This window comes from Protopterus annectens, chromosome 10.part0 (assembly GCF_019279795.1).
Source record: "Protopterus annectens isolate FY-2018-M chromosome 10.part0, PAN1.0, whole genome shotgun sequence".
Classification (NCBI taxonomy): Eukaryota; Metazoa; Chordata; order Ceratodontiformes; family Protopteridae; genus Protopterus; species Protopterus annectens.
The window spans coordinates 1,777,644,569-1,777,667,657 of NC_056744.1; positions in this window are offsets into that span (position 1 = coordinate 1,777,644,569).

A 23,089-nucleotide genomic window follows, 5' to 3' on the forward strand; every position below is an offset into this window, starting at 1 on the left:
TATATATATATATATATATATATATAAATAAAACACAATGTATGAAGCTATATACAACTATATATATATATATATATATATATATATATATATATATATATATATATATATATATAAATAAAACACAATGTATGAAGCTATATACAACTATATATATATATATATATATATATATATATATATATATATATATATATAAATAAAACACAATGTATGAAGCTATATACAACTATATATATATATATATATATATATATATATATATATATATATATAAATAAAACACAATGTATGAAGCTATATACAACTATATATATATATATATATATATATATATATATATATATATATATATAAATAAAACACAATGTATGAAGCTATATACAACTATATATATATATATATATATATATATATATATATATATATAAATAAAACACAATGTATGAAGCTATATACAACTATTTATATATATATATATATATTTATATATATAAATATATATAAATAAAACAATGTATGAAGCTGTATACAGCTATATATATATATATATATATATATATATATATATATATATATATATATATATATATAAATAAAACACAATGTATGAAGCTATATACAACAACTATATATATATATATATATATATATATATATATATATATATAAAACACAATGTATGAAGCTATATACAACTATATATATATATATATATATATATATATATATATATATATAAAACACAATGTATGAAGCTATATACAACTATATATATATATATATATATATATATATATATATATATATATAAATAAAACACAATGTATGAAGCTATATACAACTATATATATATATATATATATATATATATAAATATATATATAAATAAACACAATGTATATATATATATATATATATATATATATATATATATATATATATATATATAAATAAATAAAACACAATGTATGAAGCTATATACAACTATATATATATATATATATATATATATATATATATATATATATATATATATATAAATAAACACAATGTATGAAGCTATATACAACTATATATATATATATATATATATATATATATATATATATATAAATAAACACAATGTATGAAGCTATATACAACTATATATATATATATATATATGTATATATATATATATATATATATATAAATAAAACACAATGTATGAAGCTATATACAACTATATATATATATATATATATATATATATATATATATATATATATATATAAAACACAATGTATGAAGCTATATACAACTATATATATATATATATATATATATATATATATATATATATATATAAATAAAACACAATGTATGAAGCTATATACATCTATATATATATATATATATATATATATATATATATATATATATATATATAAACACAATGTATGAAGCTATATATATATATATATATATATATATATATATATATATATATATATATAAATAAAACACAATGTATGAAGCTATATACAACTATATATATATATATATATATATATATATATATATATATATATATAAATAAAACACAATGTATGAATATACAACTATATATATATATATATATATATATATATATATATATATATATATATATATAAATAAAACACAATGTATGAAGCTATATACAGTTATATATATATATATATATATATATATATATATATATATATATATATAAATAAAACACAATGTATGAAGCTATATACAACTATATATATATATATATATATATATATATATATATATATATATATATAAATAAAACACAATGTATGAAGCTATATACAACTATTGTCATTCCTGAGGTTAAAAGCGATGTAATATTTCAAGTATGAGATGCCCCTATTTTGTTTATGTATTGGTCTGGTTTTAAGGACTGGTTTGATACAGACCTTATCATTCAGGCCTCTGCCTTTATTGGCTCTCATCATAATAATCCATTTCAACTCCGCTGTTTCCACCTTATTTCTAATATCTCCTCCACGTTCATCAATTTGTATTACTTCCATTCTCATGAACTTAAATGTATGTATATCAGGCTGTTGTGAAACATGCTTAGCTAGTGCATTTGTAAGTATTACATTGTTAATACTGTATATATGTTCTCTGATATGATCACGTAACCTTGTGTCTGGTTTTCCTATATAAAAAAGGTGAACAGATTTGGCAAAATGCTAAATACACTAGATGGCAAGTATTAGTCTGCTGTGATCTTAAATTCTAGTTGTTTCCCTGTGTCAGGGTGTGTAAACCTCCCAGACTTGCTCTCTAATCACACCTGCTTCTCCTCCACATTCAAATTTCAAAGCAAATTAAATGATCACATATAAAAGGCTGCATTCTACTCTATTCAAATGTCAGCAGTAATTTGAACCTACATCAGAATCTCCTAAGGACATCTCTCCTGTATTATACTACTCCATTACTTAACCATTCACCTGTTTGATATACTACCTTCTTCTTGTCTAACAACTGCTCTTTCTTTTTCCCCCCTTTCCAGTCTATGGCCTTTCCCAATCTCTTCTCCTCACTTCCCATATGTGTACTATAGGACAGGTGTAAGAAACACAACTGCTTTCTTTTATCTTACAGAAAAGCTTGTATATACTATTAGTGTACACATTACTAAAAAGCAAATAGAAAATGTAATATAATGCATCTTCAAACCACTGTTAACCTATTTGTAAGTCTGCTTTTATGTCAGTTCTTTGTTATTCACACTTTATAACTGCTTAATTTTTTCTGTTGTTTCACAGAATATTCAGATTTTTTTCCACATATTTTTGATCTGTTCTATATAAAATTTGGATTTTCTGAGAAAACACATTTGGTTTCAGACTTCATATTCTTCAGAATTTTCTTAGATAGCCTAAACTGGGTCAGCCCAACATAACTACTTGTAAAACACCTCTAGGTTTGGCTTTTGTCTTTAGGATTACTACTGTGTAAGGTCTTCAGTGTTTGACGGGAGAACTGTGCATAGACCAGCTACATACAGTGCAGCTGAAAAAGTCCTGTAGGCAAACTTCCATGTTCATCTGGAAGTCAGATGACCTTTGACATCTAAAAATGCTTTTGTTTCCTTTGAATGCTCTAGGTAGTTTGAGTATCCAACACTGGGTATGTCTCCTGGGATGCCTCTGTGAATTGTGTACTCCTTCTCTTCTGCCTAGCTGTGTAAATTCAGGAGGGGAAGAAGTAATCTGTGAGCCATGAAACACTCCTGCAACTCTGCCTGGCTTGTTTCTCAAATGCTTTCTCAAAAAGAATATCCTACCTGGGTGTGGAAAGGTGAACAGAACAGTTTGTCCTAATGCAGCTGTGTGTGTACTCCTTGGAGAAGTCTGTAAAAAGCAAGATACAGCAGGTCTGCTGGGATAGGGATTAGATTACTACTCTAGAAACAACACTTCAGGCCAATATAGCAAAAAACGACAAACGTACAGGTATGAGCCAAATGTATAAAACAAAATTCTTTCAGTAACACCAAAGAAAGCACTCTAGCGCCTCAGCTTAACACAAGCCTTCAAGGAGTACTAACTTACAAAAAGACCAGGTCTTAAATACTGAAATTTGTTGTTACAAATCCAGCTGAAAGGGATGAGGCCATGCTGGAATTGTGTAGCATCTGAATTTGTAGTACATACTTTTCCTAGAATAAATCAAATCAATTTTCAAACAGGAAATTCAGTGTACTACTGAGAGGGTAGTTTGTGCCATAAAGTGTGAGTCTGACAAGTATTGTATAGGTCAAATTAAACGCAGGTTTAAAAATAGACTAACAGGACATCCGAGAGACATAAGGCAAGCAAAACTGGTAAGTCCGTTGGCACAACATTTTAAACATTTTCATAATGGTAGTAGTGTTCCTTTAAAAGTCACTATTTTAGAGCAAATAATAGGAGATAGGAATAGTGAAGCAGTTAGGAAAATGTTATATAAGGAAACATTGTTTATTTTAAAATATGGCACTTTAACTCCACAGGGTCTGAATCTAGACTGCTGTTGGAAATGTGTTATTTGATTGAATGACATGTCTCTTTAAAAATTATTATTTTTTTAATAAATTGATGTTAATTGTTTAATTGATGATTGGAGTGGCAACTGTGAGTATTTAAGACCTGGTCTTTTTGTAAGTTAGTACTCCTTTAAGGCTTGTGTTAAGCCGAGGCGGTAGAGTGCTTTCTTTAGTGTTACTGAAAGAATTTTATTAGATTACTACTCTGCAATAAAGGTTGTGTAATTAAGTTTTTAATAACCAGTTCTCTAGTGTGTGTGTGTGTGTGTGTGTGTGTGTGTGTGTGTGTGTGTTTAAATTCAGCTATGGTCAATATGACTGTCAAGGATTCTACAGAGACATGCAAAAATACATGTATTATATTAAATAGAAACAGCATGTAGTACATTCACAATCATTTTATGTACACTGATAAGCACAGCAGTAAAGTTTCCAGTATTCCATAGAAAAGGTATTAAGCTGTGCAAAGACGCAAAAAATTCTTCTTCAGGAATATCTGAGAACTTGTTTTAATTAATCCATTTAACATTAATAATATAGATTCTGAAGACAGATAAAGACAAACTAAAGCCACATGATTGATCTGTCTGCTTTCTACATATTGCATGACCTGATACAGTTCTACCATCCTCATAACAAAGGACTGATGACAGCCTCATTTATTTTTGAATTAATTTTCTATTTTTGATTCTGCAGGCTGTTTCGAAAGGCTACTCCTTTTTAATCATCAGCCACATTTTATGTGAAATAACACTTCCTTATATCTCCCTTGAGCTGACCACTAAGTATCATCAAATGCCATTTGCTTGTTCTCCTGCATTGTTTTCATTTCTATAGATGGTGTGACACCAGGGAAATACTGCCTGTCCAGCTATCTGGAATTTTGTAAATAATCATATGCCATTTGTGAATAGTAATATGATTCATATACTTGTCCTACAAATGTAAGAGAACTATATGTTATGTATATATTAAGCTACTGGTGCAGAACTGTGTGTTGAACTGTATGTTATGTACTGAGCTTCAAGAATGTAACCACAGTGTGCCCTACTGGAAAAGAACAGAAATGTATGTTTTAATAGTAGAAGCCGGAACATACAGAGTTCACTTACAAAATTTCAAGAAACTAAGTGAATTATTTTACGACTGTGTTATCTGAGTTTCAGTGTAGCTAGTAGACACAATGTCTAGAGCTAGAGGTTTTCCTATTGTCTGGAAATAGAAATAATTACTAGGTTTCAAATGTAAAATTGTTTAATTGTTTTACAACTTTCATTTCTAGGCAAACATCTGTATTTTTCACAGAGAAATGTTAAAATTTGTTAAGTTTCTGTTAGCCTGGGAACTGAAGGCAGGTGACAAAGAGTGATGTCATCCGAGCTAACCCAACAGTAATGTTGCTTATTAATTTAAGAACTCTCTCAGAGAAAGTCAGTGCATTTTGTATCTTGTTTTGGATCTAGAAACATCCTCTCATCATCAGCACTACGTTTGCCTTGCTGTGTAAGTAAGTTATTTAGGGCATAGTATCTTTTAGATATAGATAGAAATATAGTAAAGATTAGTTTAGATGTTTTCTGTATTTATTTGAGGCTGTCCTGCAGTGTTGTTTTAAAGTATTTCCTGTGATTCTGAACTCTGTGGTTACCGTGTTGATTGAGTATTGTCTTGTTATTTTATTATTTATTATTAAATATATTTAAGCCTATCTTTGTGGCTGATATTTGTGAGACAAATTTAGGCTCTTAGGATACTTGCATATGTATTTGGTGACACTGTACAAGACAGTCCTAAATAGCTTTGAATGTCTTAGTCACACTTACCATTTGGATTATTAGTAACATTACACAGTAGGATTGGGCATCCTTTGGTAAGAACCTTATGGTAGCTGAAAAGTAGGGGTGGTGGCAGTAATAACTACCTTATAGTCTGGGCAGAAGGGGGCATAGCTAGTAAACCTGTGCCAGCCTTTTGCACGTGTGTGTGTGTGTCTGTGTTTGTATATCAATCAAATCTCAAAGTGTGTGTGTCAGCTACTTGGGCAGGGACACGAAGCACTGGTTGGACAGAGAGGGTGCTGGAGGTCTTAGCTTTGCCAATCACCTGAGATCTTAACCCTATAGCTGTGCCAGTGGGGAGTATTATTGAGGATCCGGAAAAAGAGGGAGAATCCAGCCCCAGACTGACTGTGATCTCTTTGTGGTCTTAAGGGAAATTGTACTTTACTGGGTGTGTACTTGTCATACTCCCATTGTGTACATCCCTCACTGTTGCCAGTGATGTGGATTGAGGCTCCTTGATTACTGGGCCAGTGCAGGGGCATCACATATTGATTGTTTGGCAGTGGTGGGATTGCCACATCATATATTATTTGGTTGACTATGGTGAGATAGTCACATCACATATTAATTGGCTTGTAATGGTGTGGATATTGAATTCCTGTTGCCTGTGTACAGTGATCACTGAAGGTGTTTGTACTCTCTATCAGCCACACAGTGAACATTGAGTTCATATCACAATTGTTTTATTTTGTTAGCTTAGTTAGTCAGGGAGAGCAGGCAAGCATGTAAGCAGAGAAGTATGGAAAGCTGACAAGGAGCCAGTTGGCTGGGATATGCCAAGTTAAAGGACTCGTGCATGCCAACCTGACTAAAGCAGACATGACTGTAGCTTTAGACACAGCTGCATCACAGAATAGCAACCAGGAGGGCAATCGGACTGGCCGTGGAGATGTACAGTACAACTATTAGAAAATGGACAGCTCAACCTTTCTACAGGGGACTTAAAAATCCATCGGGAGTTAAGGAGACTTGAGTTGGAGGCCAAGAGTTTGGAAATAGAGGCAGCAGAGAGACTGAGACATCTGGAGGCTGAGGAAAATGAGAAACTGCAACATCTAAAGGCTGAGTAAAATGAGAAACTATGACATCTGCAGGTTGAGGAGAATGAGAGGCAGAGGCAACATGAAAAGGAAATGCTGAATCTTCGCCAGGGTCATGGAGGTAATGGGGAAGGGAGTAACTGAACCCCAGAAGGAACATTGGTCAGTAAATTTCCTCCACAATTTACAGGGGGGGATAATTTCGGTAGTTTCATTCACATGTTTGATAGGGTATGTAAACAGTATAATGTTGACCAAGAGCTCTGGGTATAGTTCCGGACCTCCTTACTCCATGGTAAAGCTGTAACTGTTCTGTCCAAATTGTCTGATACTGATTTGTTTAAATTATAATGTTGCAAATAACGGTTTTCTAGAATGTTTTAATTTAACACCTGAAGCTTATAGGAAAATGTTTCATGAGCATAGACGCAAGGCAGATGAGTGTGTGTGAATATGTTGCTGAACTAAGTATTTATTTTCATAGGTGGGTGAGTGGACGTCAGGTCACCACTTTTGAAGGGCTGACAGACCTTTTGGTGGGGGAACAAGCCCTTAGCACTTTGCTTGAGGACATGAGAATCTTGTTAGCTGATAGACAATGCAATACTGCAGATGAGTTGGGGAAGAAGGGAGACCTATACCTAGCAAGCAGGGCATCACTGCACAAGAAAGTGACACACAGTGCTGCTCACAGGTCTAAGGGAACCCATGGTGGGCAGCCCAGACTGCTCCAACAGAGTCCAACAGTAGCAGGGGACATCACTAGTCAGGTACACATCCAGGACCAAGGGCTACATGTTTTAAATGCTACCAGTGGGGCCATGTAGCATATAGATGTCCATGATGGCAAGGTGGGGAACAAAAGGTGGGAGAGCCAGTAAGTGGAAATGCCAAAATGCCAACAGTAGGTTGTCTCAAGACAACAAGGGTACCAAACTACCACAAGAGGTTATATCCTATCTTAGTGAATGGGAAAGAGGCTATGGCTAAGAGACACACAGCCTCTGACCTAACCATTGTGAGGTCTGAAATGGTTACAGAGGAGCATTACTTGCTTAGGCATTTTACTCCAGTCAGAACTTTAGGAGGGACCCCATTCCAAATACCTTTGGCTAGGGTTCATCTTGACTGGGAGGGTGGAAAGGAAGCCAGCAAGTAGGTGTGTTTGGGGATATCCTTGCACATGCATCTACACATCATCAGCACTATGTTTCCCTTGCTCTGTAAGTAAGTTATTTAGGGCATAGTATCTCTTAGATTTAGATAGAAATATAGTAAAGATTAGTTTAGATGTTTTCAGTATTTATTTGAGATTGTCCTGCAATGTTGTTAATATTTCCTGTGATTCTGAACTATGTAGTTACTGTGTTGATCGAGTATTATCTTGTTCTTTTATACTTATAGTAGCTGGAAAGTAGGGGTGGTGGCAGTGATAACTACCTTATAGTCTGGGCAGAAGGGGGCATAGCTAGTAAACCTGTGCCAGCCTTCCCTATGTTTATTTGTGTGTTTGTATATAAATCAAAGCTCAATGTGTGTGTGTGTGTGTGTGTGTGTGTGTGTGTGTGTGTGTGTGTGTGTGTGTGTGTGTGTGTGTGTGTGTGTGTGTGCGTGTGAACTACTTGGGCAGGGACATGAAGCACTGGTTGGACAGAATGGGTGCTGGAGGTCTTAGCTTGACCACTCGGCTGAGATCTTAACACTATAGCTATGCCAGTGGGGAGTCTTATTGGAGATCTGGAGAAAGAGGGAGAAACCAGCCCCAGACTGACTATGATCTCTGTTTGCTCTTAAGGGAAATTGTACTTTACTGTGTGTGTACTTGTCATCCTTCCATTGTGTACCATCCCTCACTCTTGCCAGTGGTGAGGATTGAGGCTCCTTGATCAATGGGCCAGGGTAGGGGAGTCACAGATGGTACCCATTTTAACTCTGTGGATTCTCTTCATGTACATGACAGGCTCTGTATGCCATGTTCTTGTAGTGTCTAATTATACCCTTTCTAATGCAGACCATGTACCACTTTTGTTGCCTTCCCTTCAACTACCTCTATGCTTGGTCCTCACACTAATGAGGTCACCAGAATGGCATATGGCACTGTAGATGATGTCTCATCAGTGGTCTGTAAAGCAGGATATTTAATAAAACTTCTTGCCTGGGATTCATAGACAAACAGTGTACTGGTGCACAGAGCTAAATTGCATGAAGTAGTTTGCACAATATGGCACAAAGCTGACCAGGTATACATTAGGACCAGCATAACACTGTCATACAGAGGAGAGGACTATATAGTAAAGTAGAGCTGCTGTGTTACTGGTAAGAGCAGCACTACAGAGATACATGTGACTGACATAGCAGACGTCGCCACCAAAGAAAGCTAGAATGGGACAATACACACGCACACACACCACACACACAGACACACACACATACACACACACACACACACACACACACACACACACACACACACACACACACATACACGTGTAATGGGAGAAATGAGAAAGACAGAAAAGTAGGAAGGAGAAGAGGAAGTAGAGAAAAATGGGTGACTGTAAGGTATGACAGGTAAGGAGGAGGGGCATTTTTACGGGGGGGGTAGGAAGATGAATTTTCTATATAGTAAAGAAGAAGAGTTGGTGGGGCAGGTAGAGTGGAATGGTTGGGGTAGGGATGCAGCGGGGTAGCACAGGCAGCCAACTCAACAAAATGGTGACCCAGATACACCAGGGACAATTCGTTCTTCTTTCGGCTTTTCCTAGTTAGGGGTCACCATAGCGGAATTCCGGTCCGCTAATGATTGGCAGTAGATTTTTATGGTGCCGAGGTGCCAGCCCGACACCCAACCTTCAACAAAGACATGCCCATTCACGCATTTCTTTCGAACACCACTCGACCACGAGGGAGAACATGCAGACTCCACACAGAAGGTGCTCCAACTGAGAATTGAACATCAGAACTTCTTGCTGTGAGGCGACAACGCTACCGCTGCACCACCGTGGGTCTCACAGATAGACAGGGACAGTATACACAAAAAAAGGTGGAGACAACAATGGATGGCCACTGACTGACAGAGATTGGACCTCTGGTAATGATGAGGTTTGGGCAAGGAGCAAGAAATGGAGAATGATGCAAGACCGTGGGGAACACCTCTACCAGGTAAATCACTGAGGATTACATTGACTCAGTAATGCCAGACATTACAGTTTTATACTTAGCATCCATAAATTCATGTTGAAGCAAAACCTGTTGTTTTATAACTTTTTAAATGAACTAGATTAGTATTTAAAAACTGTCCTGATTTTGAGTCTTTGATTTTTCATTATTTTTGGATTTGTCCAGCATTGTGCCTGCTTGACAGAGCTCACCAAGTACCTTACCATCTTTTAAATCTAGTAAAACACTCCATACTCCTACACTTTTTCCTTTTTTTCTGTAACTGGAAGTACAGATGAAACTCCATGCACTACAAGGAATTATGACTGGGTCACTGATCATAGGCTTATATTATGCACTCTTGATATAGATGCCGAGATTTACCTTGAGAACAAATAAGTTGGCATCCAGGTCTGAAACATGTGATAAGCTGGTTATGACTGGAGATACGGGCACAATCATCTGTATGGTCAGAGTGCAGTTTCACATATTGCACGTGCAGCCTGCAGTCAGGAGAGCACTCCTGCCTCCTGTCATTTGGCTGTTGTAAAAGAAAGTATGCACTTATCAGCACACAAGTACACTAGGGGTATGCACATGTCAGTACACAGGTACACTAAGAGTATGCACATGTCAGTACACAGCTACCCCGGGGTATGCACATGTCAGTACACAGGTTCTCCAGGTAATGCACATGTCAGTATACAGGTACCCCAGGGTTATGCACATGTCAGTATACAGGTACCCCAGGGTTATGCACATGTCAGTATACAGGTACCCCAGGGGTATGCACATTTCAGTATACAGGTACCCCAGGGGTATGCACATGTCAGTGCACTGATACCCCAGAGGTATGCACATGTCAGTGCATGGATACCCCAGGGGTATACACATGTCAGTACATGGGTACCCCAGGGGTATGCACATGTCAGTACACTGGTACACCAGGGTATGCACATGTCAGTACACAGGTACACTAGGTAATGGAATAAGAAAAGGGAACATGCTTACAGTACATCTGCATCTCTGTCTCTCTCTCTCTCCCTGACCTCTGCCTTTCAGTGCTGTAGCAGGTTTGGGTGATGCTACTGTAGGTTGCTGACCTCTGCCTTTGACTGCTGTAGCAGGTTGGGATGATGCTACTGTAGGTTGTTGACCTCTGCCTTTCAGTGCTGTAGCAGGTCAAGGTGATGCTACTGTAGGTTGCTGACCTCTGCCTTTGACTGCTGTAGCAGGATGAGGTGATGCTACTGTAGGTTGCTGACCTTTGCCTTTGACTGCTGTAGCAGGTCGGGATGATGCTACTGTAGGTTGCTGACCTCTGCCTTTCAGTGCTGTAGCAGGTCAGGGTGATGGTACTTTAGGTTGCTGACCTCTGCCTTTCACTGCTGTAGCAGGTTGGGGTGATGCTACTGTAGGTTGCTGACCTCTGCCTTTCACTGCTGTAGCAGGGCAGGGTGATGCTACTGTTGGTTGCTATAACAATGCTGGCAATCACTTGAATGGATACCAGTGGCATCACTCATCATGTTGGCAGACTTGTGCCAGGCATATACCTTCCATAGGGGCATCTTACTGCCACAGTAGGTACTCCAAGAAATCTCTCTGCAGGAAGAACAACAATATCAGACCCACCATGCAGAAGCTTTGCAGTTCACAGTACACCTTCACTGAAAATGGGCATTTCAGTTTTTCAGTAAATAAAAGCAAATGAAGAAAAAATAGTAACCATGTATACATGGGCGCACACTTGGACATAATGTAATTTGTAACATACAGCAACAAGTCCTTCCTAAATGCTTGTAGTACAGTGCTGTGGTATTGGTCACATGCTTCCCCAGAGTTGATCTGAGCATGTCTAGCACTAGCTAGACTGGGTAACGCATTGCATTCTGGGTGTGATTCAGAGAAAGGGATGCTAAATTAACTCATCAGCAAAACACCTGTGCTATGAGGTCTTTGCCATCACGGCATAATGTGTAGGCAGTATTTTGTGAGAATACTTACGGAAAAAATTGTGTGGAATACAGGACTTTACATAGTAACTCTCTGGAAGTAGATATACAAAATCTGAAAGCAGAAAATACACCTAGTAATCAATACCTGTGGTATGTATGAGGAGAAATATTGTCATGTCATTGTCATGTACAGCTGTCATCGTGGGTACAGACTGTGGGAATCAGGCACCTACAGAAGGAATCAGGCACTTATAGAAGGACAAGATGCAAGGGAAATGAAAATCTCTGTACAGGGGGATATGGAAACACCACACTGTAAGGGAGAGAGGCATAAAACAAATACACACACACACATACACACACACACACACACACACACACACACACACACACACACACACACACACACACACACACACACACACACACACACACATATTAACATATCAGGCAGAGTATTATGATGTACATACCACAACACAGGACCAATACACATATATAGGAATATATGCAAGGGTTACATGCCCACAGCAGCAGGGTGTACATGGAGGTGTGGGCACAGAAGTACAGGGGCCTACTAATATGCTGCAGAATGGAGGGAAGGGAGCTATAGGCTGCCACAATGTGTCTGACACATCTATTCACTGACATGTGTAACCCTAGATATACAAGGCTTGCCATGGTTCCTCAATAGATGCAAATGCTGGAAAGGTTTATCAGCAAGGTATGGAGGTGTTATTGAGGGTTCTGCACACTCTGAGCATGCACATTCTAGGCAATAGAACCATAGATAAGATGTATTACAGCTGAGTGTGATGGGGAATGGTGCAGACATGAATGATATACAGGTCGATGCAACAGGTGAATGGTGGGGTAACTAACATGACAAGCATGAAAAGGGAAGGGCACAGGACACTGTCAAGGACATGCCCACTACAGACAGGTAGGTGTACTTCCAGCACATAAATGTCTTGCACATATGGAGGCGTTCCTGCTGTGCTGAAGTAGAGCAGCATACCAAGGGGGAAGCCGCTAGTCCAGGAGCTGGACTAACAATGACCACCAGGTTGTCAGCAGAAGGGTGCACATGGTTAGTATACCTAATACTTATCCATATGGTGCAGAGTACTACACGTATGATGGGACTGATTTCACCATGGACCTTTTGCATATCTGTCCTTTCACATACCTCTGTGCTGCAACTGCAACAAACCACGTCCAGTGTCTCCATATGCTACACACATGTACCTCTGTGCTGCAACTGCAACAAACCACGTCCAGTATCTCCATATACTACACACATGTACCTCTGTGCTGCAACTGCAACAGACCATGTCCAGTATCTCCATACACTACACACATACCTCTGTGCTGCAACTGCAACAAACCACGTCCAGTATCTCCATATACTACACACATATACCTCTGTGCTGCAACTGCAACAAACCACATCCAGTATCTCCATACACTACACACATGTACCTCTGTGCTGCAACTGCAACAAACCATGTCCAGTATCTCCATACACTACACACATGTACCTCTGTGCTGCAACTACAACAAACCACGTCCAGTATCTCCATAAACTACATGCATGTAGAGTTTACTGTGCATATCAGGGTGCTACAAGCATATGTGTAAGTATGGCAAACATATCGTCTGTTCTTGCTTTCACATGTTTTAATGGTGAAGGGACTTGTGGAACTTTACGTCATGTACCTTATGTCGGCAGGTCTCCTGTGGCTGCTGTAACAGATGATGGAAATGTGCACGTCACAGTGTGATGGCACTATGACACTATATGCATCACTACTGTGGAGGACTTACCCACATCACAAACATCACAGACCCTTTGTGAAAGTACAGACTGACTCCACTTCAAGAATGCAGGGCACCCATTCTGCAGCTTTGATATCTGCCTCTGTTTTCTCTGTTTACTATGTGTCCCCAGTAGGGTTGCCACCTTTCATTGTGGCTAAAACTGGAGTAAGGCCACATCCCTCACATCACCTGTAACCATGCCCATTTCCACACACTTTCCTGCCCATGTTCTACCCATTTTGTGATGTCACTATGACATCAACACATGGGAGTGCTCTCTTTATTTTCTGTTCCTTATCCCTGCTTTCAGCTGATTTAACAAACTCCGATAGTCTGTTTCCTTTTTTGAAACAGAATACTGGAGTTTGTACAGTGTTTTCTGGACTACCAGAGAATCAATTTGATTTCCAGATAGTCTGGAAAAAAAAAAGATAGGTGGTAACCTTAGTCCCCAGCCCACACAACACCTGGCTTTCACAGTGCCCCCTGATGTGTGCATATCTACCATACAGAAGGGATAGGGGATAAGACTCCCGCTCATTCTCTAATCTGGGTACAGCATTCTGCATAAATTAATACACGTGCAGGTCAGTGATCTATGCATTGACATCTACTACAAATAGCATAATGGAGAGCTTGTGTTTGTCCTCTCTGGTTTATGTGATGACATGCAACACTTGAACAATGATGTGGAGTACAGGGACAGGAAATATATGTAGCTGCAAAGGTCTCTGCTGGAAGATGTGGCCTCCAAGGGTACTTCAATAAAATCCATGACAACTGCCTTCTGGTCTGCTTCAGAAGGCCATGTGATGCTTCATTGTGGGAGGGTCCAGATGTGATATAACCAGGCACATGCATCATAACAGAGACTTCATGGACCACTGCTAACATTGATTTGCTGTCAGCTATAGCCCCACAGACTGCCACACCTGGCCATTTGTGGTATTACAACTGAATGCAGTGGTGTTATTCTGGCTCAGCACCTGGGATCCCTTGTCCGGCTGCTTTCAGATGTTCCTGTAGTTCGACACCTTTAGTATCACATGGTACACCAAGCTTGACCATGGCTGTTGTGTATACATTTGTGTGTATATATACATATATGTATATATTCATACACACAGCACGGACATGTGTGTACAGACACACACAGCAACTCAAACATCAACGGACCAGGCAAGGACTTATTACTGTTTTCTCGCAGTGGACTGGGATCTGTGTGTTACCCATAGGTGTACCATTTCCTTCCCATTGCAGTTTAGCAGGGTAGCCAACTTTCTGATCTCTAGGCAAGTGATTAGAGGCTGTTAAACTGTAGTCATTCTGATATAGGAACTGTTTTGCATTACTGCTGAAACTAGCTTGTGAATAAAGCAGTAAGTAGACTTTCTGATCTCCCAGATTTTATTTTTTTACTTAACATTTGTTTACTGGGAAAGTCCAACTTGGAACAAAGCCAATTTTCAACAGAGCCCTGGGGAGAAATGCTCCAAACGCATGCCTTTGTGATGTGGGAGGAAACCTATATGAATGCAGGGAAGACATGGAAACTCCGCACAGAAGGCACCCCAGCCAAGAATCAAACCAGAGAACCTCTTGCTGTGAGGTGACTGCACCACTATGCTGTCAAGATTTGCTTTACTGTTGGTTGCTTCTCTGTAGCATAATTTGCAAACTTGAGAGGCCTTTCAAGTGCCTTTTAGGTATTAGGTACAAATGGCATAATATTCAAAGCAAGCCTGCTGCTACCCACTATCAACACTGTTAAGGGGCAGTCTGATGAGACTGCTGTAGTAAATTAGAGATGGGTTTAAATCCCATGCTAGCCACTTTCATATAATGTAATACCATTATCAGCTAGTGATAACATGGGTTTGAATCCCATGCTAGCCACCTCCATATAATGTAATACCATTATCAGCTAGTGATAACATGGGTTTGAATCCCATGCTAGCCACCTCCATATAATGTAATACCATTATCAACTAGTGACAACAAAGCTCGGCTTTGTTTCTGTCATTCAAATTTCCTAATGTTCTGAACCCCTTTCTTTCATCTTTTTTGAACGCTAAAATATTCACCGTGTTTTCTACAGAACTATGTTGTACACTGGGTTTCAATCTATTGCATACTTTACTCTTTCTTTGGTCAAAGTCAAGGTAATCTTTATTGTCATTCAGATAAGCACACAGGAAAAAGTGCATATCACTGCATGAAATTTTGATACTTAGGCTTGTACCATATGAATGACAGTTTACAGAAGGAAGATAGATTAAATTAATAAAAAAATTAAATTAAATAAAAATAAAAAAAGATAAAAAAGTAAAACAAATGTGAAAGCTCTATTTACGTCAGAAACCCAACAAATAGAACAGCAGGAATAGACAGTAGAAATATAAGGATATGCAAAAAACAGTACTATAATAAATAACAGAGGCACACATGTAAACTTACCCACCACCAATATATTCCATAAACTTACAGTTTATGGTTTTCATAGTGCAGATAGAGATGTATAAAGTTAGCTATGCAGAGAGTTATGTAGATAACAATGACATATTACACATAAATAAAGTTTTACCCATTTAGCGGGTTAGGCTATGGGTTTGTTGTTCAACAGTCTGATACTGTGTGGGAAGAACCTGTTATGGAATCTGGATGTCCTGCAGCTAATGCTTCTGTAGCGCTTCCTTGTTGGCACTCGGCAGGAGTTTGAACAGTCTATGGGCTGGATGGTGTATGTCCCTCAATAGTTTTTGGACTCTGCCTACTTCTCATTCCAAAAGCTGTTCTGGGGTTTACTGCTGCATAGAATGCTACTTGCATGTTTAGAACTGCTGTTTAATATTTCTTTGCAGGAAACGTACATATGTTTGTACTTACCAAATGCTATAAAACCAGCACTTATAGCAGTAATATTCTCATTCTGAACCTAAGAGTGCAGCAGATGGGAAGACCAACCATTGCACAGGTAATCTTTTACTGTTGATGTGAGCTTTATTCTCTTACTAACTGACAAACTGGGCATAGCTGCTCAGTGGTCAAAGTTTTTGCATATCAATAACAGGGACAGGGGTTCAGCTTAATTTTAATCACTTATTTTTATGGAGTTTGCATGTTTTCGCTGTGTCTACATAGGGGTTTCCAGTTACTCTGTTACCTCCCAAAAAACATACTACTTCACATGTTGCTTTAAATTTTCTAATTATTCTTGAAAAAAAAACAAAGTGCATCAGGATACGTTATTAAACATCATAAAAAGGCTTCTAATGCATGATATTTGGTCATGAATTAGTGGATATATTTCTTCAACTGAGGGATATATTTCTTCTTCAACTGAGAAATTTTCAGTTTAAATATGTTGCATGCACCCTTTCCATGGACACCTGAAAATGGTCAGAGAAGGTCCAGTTTAATTATCCACCTGACTGACCTGCAACCTTTGTTTTTTTCAATCCAAATTGCAACTGAATAATTAAGAGTAGCCAGTCAAGAATGTGGAGGTGCATATGCGGTTCCCACAAAGCTTTAGCAGAAAACTTGCTGATTACGTGGAAGAAACCTACATGGACATGGATGGAATAGGGAAACTCCTCAAAGGAAGTAACTAGCTAATGATTAGCATCAAACCCTGGAACTGTCATGTTGCAATTAGCCAAAACACCACTATGCTACAACTTTATTTATTTATTAACCAGGCAAGTTGGCTTATCTAGAAAGCATTTTTCTCAACTACAAACCAGGATTACTAGGAAACTGCAATACATATTTATAAAACTAGTAGTGAATGAAACATTGATATTAATTTACACATTTTGTAATAGGCACTTTCAAGGGCTGATGGTGTGGGAGACGTTTAAAAATGCTTGCGTGTTAGAACAATAGATACATGCGGTATTTCTGTATCTATACTCCATGTGGCTAATCTTCCCCATCAAATGTAAAACAGACTTCCTCCTACCATAGATGAGGAACAACTTTAAAAAAGTATTTAAAGAAGCCCCAAAAAACTGCTTTGGACACAATGACATAGGATGACACGATCGCCTAATGATAACAATGCTTCATTCCACATTCTAACTCTGTCATTGTCAAACAAATTTATTTTCTTCCATTTCTTTTAATGGTTTTAGTTATAGTCGAATGAAGAATCACAAATCTGCCCTTATTTATATATTTTTGACATTTGTTTACCAGGAAATTCCCACTGGGTATGAGCCCATTTTCAGCGGAGGCCCAGGGAGAAAAGCTCCACAGTACAATTTAAACAGAATTACAAACATTGGTTAGAAAGACTAAAGCAATCACACAGGAGTACAATTTGTGGATACAAGAAAAGAAGAAAATAAGCAACTATAAAGCAGGCAATAGAGCTGAACACACATTATACAGAAGAGAGTTCCTAATATATATGTTACATAATGCATGAAAAATATATTACAGAATAAGTCGGAAAAAAAATGTAATTTATATATATATATATATATATATATATATATATATATATATATATGTATATATATTCTTTCAGTTGTAAATAACATTTAACTCAACATTTTCTATTCACTGTATGTAACTCCTGATTCAATTGTATTCAGCATATTCCAGAATTTTCTTGCATGTCTGTAATGTATGACAAAAGGAGTAGTCGAAAACAATTATCACATAGCATTATGAGAAATCACAAAAGATAAGCAGTGATGTGCAGAAGGGTGAATTTAGAGATGCATGTAATGTCAGCAGGCTAACAGGGGAAGACAGCGGTGTATGCATTACATGTAAATGACCACATAACGACCCTGTATTCTGTCTCCTACAGGCTTTTGAGGGGAGATCTATGCCTGGCATACAGAGCATTGTCAGACCCCACTCTGATGGACTTCCTGCATATCCGCAAAACAAGCAGTACCAGAATTACACGTTCTAAAGAATTCTTGAATTGCTCCATGTTTGCTGTCACCATTTCTGTACCCTGTAGCTCTCATTAGCACAATGGCATTCATTTGCATGTTCATAAGTTCATAGGCGTTTACTAGGCTAATGACCTCCATCTCCAGACCAGAAGTGCATCCCTCATTGGTAAGATCAGACCATAAACTAATCTCACTGGATATTCACATCCCGACTCCAGCCCCTGCCCTGAAAACCACAGTGAAAAACTTCTCTAATGCAAATTTCACACTCCTCAAAACCAAGGTGAAATCCTTCAAAGCCCCCGGGCCTGTGGAAAATATGGCCCAGACCGCAGAATCCTTTATAAACGCATTCTATGAACACCTTCAGGAATTCATGGATCATGCAATCCCAAATAAAACCAAGTCCCAATCCTCCAAAGGCAGACGTCCTGTCTGGTGGACCCCAGCCATAAACAAACTATACAATAGAAGGAAGAAGCTACTACATGATAGAGCAAAATCCCAAAAAGGGAAGGCATCTCTGATCAGTATTAGCAAAAAACTACGGGCACTCATAAAATCGTCTAAGGCCAGCTTCGAGAGAAAAATTGCACAGGACACTAAGGATAATCACAAGGCTTTCTTTAAATTGCACAGGACACTAAGGATAATCACAAGGCTTTCTTTAGTTATGTTAGGAACCTGGGTGGGAATTCACAGATATGCTCAGAATTAGTCCAAAATGACAAAAAATACACTGAACCCACAGACATTGCCAACATCCTAGCTGACAGGTTCAGCGCAAACTCCCCCCCCTCCCCACCAAAAGGGCAAATATCTATCCCAGCATAGTGCTGCCCCCCTGACATCTCAGATGCTCAGGTAAGAGCTGCCCTCTCCAAAGCAAAAAACACAGCATCAATGGGACCAGACGGTGTCCCGGGCTGCGTCCTACATGAACTCCAAGAACAGCTAAACCCAAACATCAAACTACTGTTCAAGCTCAGCCTTACTACAGGATATGTACCCAAAGAGTGGCATACAGCAACAGTGATCCCTCTCCACAAAGGTGGTGCCTCAACAGATCCTGGAAACTATCACCCCATAAGCCTGACTAGCTTGGTCTGCAAAGCTATGGAAAGGATCATCATGGACCTCATAAATAAAGATATTGGGGACCTACAGACACTGGATCCTACCCAGTTTGGCTTTGTTAAGGGCAGATCCTGCCTCTTAAACCTGGTTGATTTCTTTGAAACAGTCACTAAGGCCATTGACGAGAGGAAGGTGGTCCACACAGCCTACCTGGACCTCGCAAAAGCCTTCGATACAATACCCCACTCGGGCATTATAGATAAGCTCACCAGCTTAAATATAAACCCCTATGTCACTAGATGGGTTGCAAACTGGCTCATGGACAGAACCCACATGGTTAGAATTGCTGGAGCCATGTCAGACTCCAAACCAGTTACAAGTGGTGTCCCACAAGGCTCAGTCCTGGGACCTCTCTTGTTCGGTATATATTTCTCGGAGGTACAGGCCAACACGGAAGGACTGTGGCTGACCAAGTTTGCAGATGAATGCAAACTGGACGTCATAATCGACACTCCAGCCGACACAAGCATCCTCCAAAAGGGCCTCATAGAAACAGACAACTGGTGCCAGAGCCATGGCCTCAAGCTAAATGCCAAAAAGTGTATAATCATCCCCTTTGGCAAAAACAAAGTGCCCACAAATTACCACATAGGTGGTAATCCATTAAGTACAGAAGAAGTAATTATGGACCTGGGGACCCAAGTTGATAGCAATCTCTCATTTGACAACCACGTGGCCAAAGTGGTTAGAAAAACATTTTATATAGCCCACCTAATCATGAAGGGATTCACATCTAGATCACGGGAGGTCATCGTGCCTCTTTACTCATCCCTCATCAGGCCCATAATTGAGTACAATGCCCTTTTTGGGATCTACCTTACCAGACACCTGCAGCAACTGGAAAGACCCCAAAAGTACCTCACCAAAAGGATCAAAGGGCTCAAACAGATGCCATATGCTGCCCGGTTAAAGAAACTCCAGCTCTACTCAGTGGCATACCGCCTGCTCAGAGGCGATCTGTGCCTGATGTATAAAGCCATGTCCAACCTGGAATTAATGGACATGCTGCACCTCAGAAAATCCAAATCCCATTGAGCTACGCGCTCGAGAGACTTGAACCTCAGCACTGAAATAAATAGGACATGCTGGAGGGACAGATTCATAACCCAGAGGCTCCCTTCACTCTGGAATAAAATCCCAGTCCAGGTTAGGCAGAGTCCCTCATTGACTCTCTTCAAGAGGAATCTTGATGAGTGGATGGGAGATCATAGGTTTACCCCAGCTATCACTTCTGTGTCACTGTTAGACAGAGGCACAGTATACTAACCTCGAAAAAGGGCATAGCAAAATACATTTAAAATGGGTGGCGAAAGCCAAACACACTCTGGCTAGGCTTATAAATGCCCTAGGGCAGATAGCCTAGTATGAACCTATGAACCTATGAACCTAAAGACTTAAACCTTGCCTGTGTTATAAATAGGACCCGCTGGAGAGATAGGTATGTATCTCAGATACTACCCCGTCTATGGAACAGGCTCTCCATCCATGTGGAGCAGAGTTCCTCCGTGATCCAATTCAAGTGTAACTTGGACAATTGGATGGGAAACTGGAAATTCATCCCTGGTTTGGCACCTATGTCTCTGATGCAAACAGGTAACCTGTAAATGGTTCATCTCCCAGGCCCATGCTTACACTTATCAAGGGTATCAGAACTTGTCAGAGATTTAGGATGCACAGCTAGGCTTAAAAAGGCCTTTGAGGTTATTAGCCTAGTAAACGCCTATGAACTTATGAACATGCAAATGAATGCCATTGTGCTAATGAGAGCTACAGCGTACAGAAATGGTGACAGCAAATGTGGAGCAATTCAAAAATACATAAAAATAGCATGACGAATCACGCTGATCAGCTTTTCTGTACACCTGCATTTTATGGTGAACAGGTTTATCATTCATGCACAGATGCTAGCAGTAACATCTGCTTTAGCAAATCAGCTTGTGTTGGTGGCCACTTTGGTAGCCAGTGTCCATGACACTGTGCACTGTCACCCTTTTTGAGTCAGAAGAGTCCATCAGCTGATCATCACTGCTATGACCGGGACATGGCTGACTATGGCCATATGGAAAGAGATATACAGGAGCATGGCTGACTACAACCATATGGAAAGAGATATACAGAAGCTGGCTAACGGGTGCTATTCTCACATGACATCAAGTGGGATGCATAGGTCCATAAGTTAGTACTAGGCTAGCTGCCCCTGTGGGCCATTTTAAGCCCAGCCAAATTTCCCATCCCAAAGGTAAGAATCAAACTCTGCACATTGTGTGTATGAGGTAAACATCTTAACCTATATGCCAACCCCCAACCCCTAAGTAGCTTACATGCTTTTGAGTTGAAATTGACTCATGGATACTCCATGGGTTGGTTCCATAGGGTTCTCATGACATATTATGGAAGTAGATTACTAGGCCTTTCTTCTGCAAAGATATGGCTACTGCTGCCCATTTGCATCCAAACTAAGTTTCAAACCCAGGTCTACCAGTTGATAATCTTGTTTCTTAACTTTATTGGGATAGAGTCATTCGGGAACTCAACTCCACAATCCCCACACTTTTTCAAACGTTTTTAAATAAAATCAGGAAGGTAGAAAGCCAGTCCAAAAGGAACATTATTAATTTCTTGAAAAGTAGTAGATATCCTTTGATCCCAAAGGATCGTGGGTTTGTACCCCTACTGGACTGCTTCAAGCAACATCTTCTGTGGCTGTGCAATCCAATCCAGGAGTGACAGTACTTTCTAGATTCTGGGCAGCAGTAGGCAGATGTTGATCTGTACAGGCATGAATCTTTCTTGGGCTCTGTTATCCTCTGCTCCACTTGGACAGGTGGTTTCATATGTAGTAAGAGCTTTCTTCATTTCCTGTTACCAGGTAATCTTCTTTGAGGCAACAGGATGCTAGATGGTCATGCTGATGGAGAGAGTGCTGAGGTCACGCTTGCATATGTCCTTGTAGCACAATTTGGGTTGTCCTTTCGGCCTCTTTCCAGACTCCAGCTCTCCCAAAAGGTCTTTTGATATTCAGCCATCTGTCATGCATGAGACATGACTTAACCAGTGCATATGTCTCTATTTCAGCAGTGTGAAAATGGAGTCCTGCCATGAGATACCAAATAAGTACCTAAGGCAGCATGAGACACTG